The sequence below is a fragment of the Penaeus vannamei genome, chromosome 33 (genome assembly GCF_042767895.1).
Source record: "Penaeus vannamei isolate JL-2024 chromosome 33, ASM4276789v1, whole genome shotgun sequence".
NCBI classification, from domain to species: Eukaryota; Metazoa; Arthropoda; class Malacostraca; order Decapoda; family Penaeidae; genus Penaeus; species Penaeus vannamei.
The window spans coordinates 17,046,340-17,051,339 of NC_091581.1; the positions used below are offsets into that span (position 1 = coordinate 17,046,340).

Sequence of the window (5,000 nt, forward strand, 5' to 3'; positions counted from 1 at the left end):
ACTATGACTTAAGGAATTGCTGTGGCTGTAAACCTCACTATCTGTAAAAGGAAGGAAATTTCGTTGTATATAATTCATAGTTGCAAGAGCTATTGTAATGTAACAAACATGTATTTTGGTACAAATTAAACTTGTATGAAAATGGAGTGCTTACTAGGCCGGCAAAGGTACTGGTAAAAATAAATCAGATGCTTTTGTACACGCCAAAAGCTCCCTGGTTGGTTGCAATGAGAACACTTCCTTCGACATGCTAAAGAACCATACCTCATTGGCTGAAACAAACTTGAAAAAACGAGTAAGGGACTAAGGGGGACAGAAATTCACTTTTTAAACCTTTAAAATGATAATCTAAATGGCTTTTAAATGTCCATTGTGACGTATCGATAAATTTCCTTCAGTCGACCACAAGTCCTCAGTACCAACGAATCAGGTCTGCTTAATACTGTAATAGCAAAGAGCCCGATGATGGTGCTGCTGCTGGCTTTATGAACACTGCCTCTTGGATGTGATGACTGCACTTTTCTAAAAGCCAAAACTAAAGTGATATTCACTCGTGAAATATTACAAAGTGACATTAATTTTAAGTTATGTCTAGATTCTTTGTACTTTACTTAGAATATTGTAACTTGCATCCTTTTCCCTAGATTGTGCTGATTATTTTCCGAGATAGACATAGTGTATCAATTGCGTTCAGCAAGCAGTGCCAATTGCCATAGTCATACACACATGGTGCATTCAGTTCCTCTAATTGATAAAATGACAGGAAAAAATGTAGTACTGACTGGCCTTTGTGTCTAAGAATATTCTTAAAACTAATTACTGTACTGGAGATAGTGTGAAATTGCCCTATTGTAATTATAAAATATATCCGCATGTTGTACCTTTACACAATGGACATCGTCTCATCATGCATCACAGGTAAAATCTCTAGCAATTTTTTGGAGTGTAAGCTGTACATCAAAGGTGTGTCATACTGTTAATGTTACTTCTAGCTGCTAAATTTTCTATGTATTGGGAATGTAGTGACGACTTTCAAAAAGCTAGTCTCTTTTTTCTATAAAGTAGCTGATAATATGGTTGGAGGTATATTTACAATTTTTAAGCACTGTGACCTCCCTAGCCACTGTTGTTAAAGTGCACTCATTAAGATATCACATTTGGAATAAAGTTTACAAATGTTGTATACCATTCATAAGATAACAATGCGATAATGCTATTGGTTTTAAGTATTAATTCATATATTTGGCTGTAATTAATATATAAAAATAACTGATTGGGTTTGAAAATAAAGTTTAAAAGCCTTTCATATTATTGGTTAAAGTTTATTCGAGGGACTAACTCCTAACCCTGGGTGGGCCTTAATCCTAGACAGATTCCTTGACTGTGAAGCATCTGAGGTTGGAGAAAAAAGCACATTTTGCTTACCACAGCATTTGCAAGGGATATGTCTTTGCTAGGGATGTTAGAGGCATTCGTAAGTAAGTTGTGGGGTTATAAGAGGGATCTCTGGTGAGGGTGAAGAATTTTCTATGCACAATTATACACGAATATCTTATTGCAGGCACATTTAGGTGTGGTCTGTCTGTCTGCTCCCCCCCCCCCCTCTCTCTCTCTCTCTCTCTCTCTCTCTCTCTCTCTCTCTCTCTCTCTCTCTCTCTCTCTCTCTCTCTTTCTCTCTGTCTCTCTCTCTCCCTCTCCCTCTCCCTCTCTCTCTCTCTCTTCCTTTCTTCCCCCCTCTCCCTCTCTCTCCCCCTCTTCCTCTCTTCCGCCCTCCCCCTCTCTTTCCCCTCTATCCCCCTTTCCCTATCTTCCCCCCTCTTCCTCTCTTCCCCCCCGTCCCCCTCTCTTCCCCCCGTCCCCCTCTCTACCCCCCGTCTCCCTCTCTTCTACCCCTCTCCCTCTTCCTCCCCTCTTCCTCTCTTCCCCCCCTCTTCCTCTCTTCCCCCCCCCCTCTCCCTCTCTCTCTCCCACCCACCCTCTTCATCTCTCCCCCTATCCTTCTCCCCTCTCCCTCTCCCTCTCCCTCTCCAGACGATCAAAGAAAGTACCAGAAAAATCATACCACATTCCAATGGAAATAAACATGAAAATATATAAATACATAAATAAATTTGCTGATAATTCGTTAAAATAACGAACTTACGTATCACAAAGCATATAAAATGATAGTCTTTATGTCAACCTTTCATGTATGAATCTTACATATCATTGAGATGTTAAGGAAAAATGAAATAAAAAATACTGCAAATATTACTTATGCAAAGACATACCTTTCAAATGCTGTATTTTCTCGGTCTAGGTATCAGACCTCACTTTTTGTGTCTGTGATCGACTCTGTATTAGAATAAGACTATTCATAAGTTTACAATTTAAGGGAAAATCATTATTTACATGTGAATATAACAAGAGTTTGTGTATGGTGGTTGTTAAGCAGATGAGAATACAATTTCTTGTTATAAAATGAGGCTGTAGAAGGAAAGGTATTGAAGGTGAAATGTTGTTGAAATCCAAATATATGACTGATCTCTTTTAAAATGTATTTGGTGTTACAACTTCCTTATCTTGTGGATAAGGCCACGGCAGCTTTTTGTTTTTGAATAGCGGGCCCGAAGACATTTATTTCCAGGAAAATGAAAAAAAAATCCCGAATCTTTTTTATTCTAATGCTCTTCTGATATTGTGACGTCCGCGAAAGAAATAGCAAATAGATAAATTCAAATCAATTTCTTTATGACTCATTGTATATGGTATTGTTTCTCCCGTCCTCAAAGCAAACATGAAATATATTTGGTGGAAATACTTTACTCCCATGTGTCGTGTCATGTCTATTGTCTATCATGAGTATTTTTATTTTGATTTCCAAAATAACAAATTCTGGTTGAAAGAATTTTTTTTCTGTTTACATTCAACTCCTCGAAGACCTAGTAAGACAGAATTGTACTTCCTCCAGGTGGGGCTGGAATTGATACATTACTTGTGATCTTTGGAAAGTAGAAGGTACACTTGTCTTATTTTGGAGCTGGGGATTTTTTTTCGGACAATATGGAGAACGAGGTAGTGCCGAAGTTGGGAGATAAAACCTTTGATAGATAATCACATTTTTATGTCGAGAGTAAACATTGATCTGACCACCGAACGCATTAGCCCGATGCAATGGGCATGTCCGTAGTTTCATTAGCCGATTTTTAGCGATTTTGGGCCAGTTTTTTGCCTTTTTGTTCACTATTCTTATTTCAGCTTGTTTTGCCCCATAATTTCCGTGATATACTCCATGCCCTCCCCTGCTAACGGGACTAACAAATTAAGATTGTCGATGGAAGTGGTACTCAGATCTCATCAACGAAGCATTTGCACAAGAAACAACAATCGTTGTAATCAGTGGTTTTCCTACAGATATCAAAATTGTTTCGAAAGTAAGCCACTACCCTGTCCTACATATTAACCTTTTTTCTTCCCGCTGACATTTCATTATCACTAGACTTGCCCGCTATTCAAAAAATTGCAGTGGCCAAACCCAGATATGAAAAGCTGCTAAATGAAATATTGTAGTCATCTATCACATATCCAAAGAAAATGAAATCGTGCCTTTCATCTCATAGAAAACGTAGGTAAAGTAGGAGGTACTCCTTTATATAGATAAATTACATACGGTATAGTGATAATGATGATACCAAAAATACTGATCATGATGGTAATAATGATGATGGTAGTAATAATGAAAATAACAACGATTACAAAAATGTTAATAATGAGAGTAATGATAACAATAATGATGATAATAATAATAATAATGATAATAACGATAATGATAATAATGATACAAATAGTAATAACGGTAATAATATGAATATGATAATGAGGATAATGATATCAAAGATAACAGTGCTAATAATATTGATGGTGATGATAACAATAATGATAATCACATTTGCTTTAAAGTATATTGCTTCCAAAATTAATAATGATAATGAAAATCAAGAAATTTCACATATACATATATACATGTGGGGGGATGCGTGGGTGTGTATATATGTATATGTATATGTATATATATGTGTATATATATATATATATATATATATATATATATATATATATATACATATATGAATATATATATATATATATATACATATATGAATATATACGTATATATATATACATTTATATATATATATATATATATATATATATATATATATATGTGTGTGTGTGTGTGTGTGTGTGTGTGTGTGTGTGTGTGTGTGTGTGTGTGTGTGTGTGTGTGTTTGTTTGTTTGTGTGTGTGTGTGTGTGTGTGTGTGTAAGAGCCCAAATGTTGGGTCCTACAAGAGTTTGGTAGATGGCGAGCTTAGGGTTTAAGGTAGACAACCAAGATGTTTTGACTCCTTTCCTGAATAAGATGTTGGAGTGCGGCAGCTCCTCGGAGCGAGGTGTTGCTACTTGTCTCCCCGCAGGGAGTCTGCCTTATCTCCTGTACAATGGTCGAAAGATCGCATCAAGTCACGTGGTTAGCATGTGACGAACGGTGATGAACAAGCAAGCGATACATCAGCTCTTGTGGAAGAGATAGACAACACGACATTGGAATGTCTGGTGTGTCAATAAGAGAGGAATAAACAGGGGAAGCAATGGTCAGGCGTATATGCATATGTAGATGTATGTGTGAAGATCCGTATGTGACAAACATGTAAGATTATATAAATATGTATCATATAGTAATTAGATATAGATGGGTTACAGTGTGTGTGTGTCTGTGGGTGTGTGTATGTGTATGTGTATGTGTGTGTGTGTGCGTGTACTACCATCAAATTCTGCCCGCGCATATGTAGTTCTCGGGTAACTTTCTGTGCACACTTTGTTCTTTTTTAAATCATCTTCCGCGCATAAAATTCTTTTGGCCTTTCTGCGCACTTGTTTCATCATCTGTCCGCAGGTTAGCTCTGCATAGATAAACAATAGTTTCATATAATCAACCTGTTCGTTCGTTCGAATTTAAAA

The 5,000-nt window shown here is 36.8% G+C and overlaps 1 protein-coding gene across 1 annotated transcript in view; it reads left to right on the forward strand.

The window, feature by feature from the left end:
* Positions 1–2,535, forward strand: part of LOC113804113 (uncharacterized) — a 7,461-nt gene extending 4,926 nt beyond the window's left edge. The window contains exon 2 of the mRNA XM_070145246.1: positions 1–2,535. This exon is cut by the window's left edge and continues 2,218 nt beyond it. The gene's annotated coding sequence lies outside the window, so the exon portion shown is untranslated.
* Positions 2,536–5,000: the final 2,465 nt, after the last annotated feature.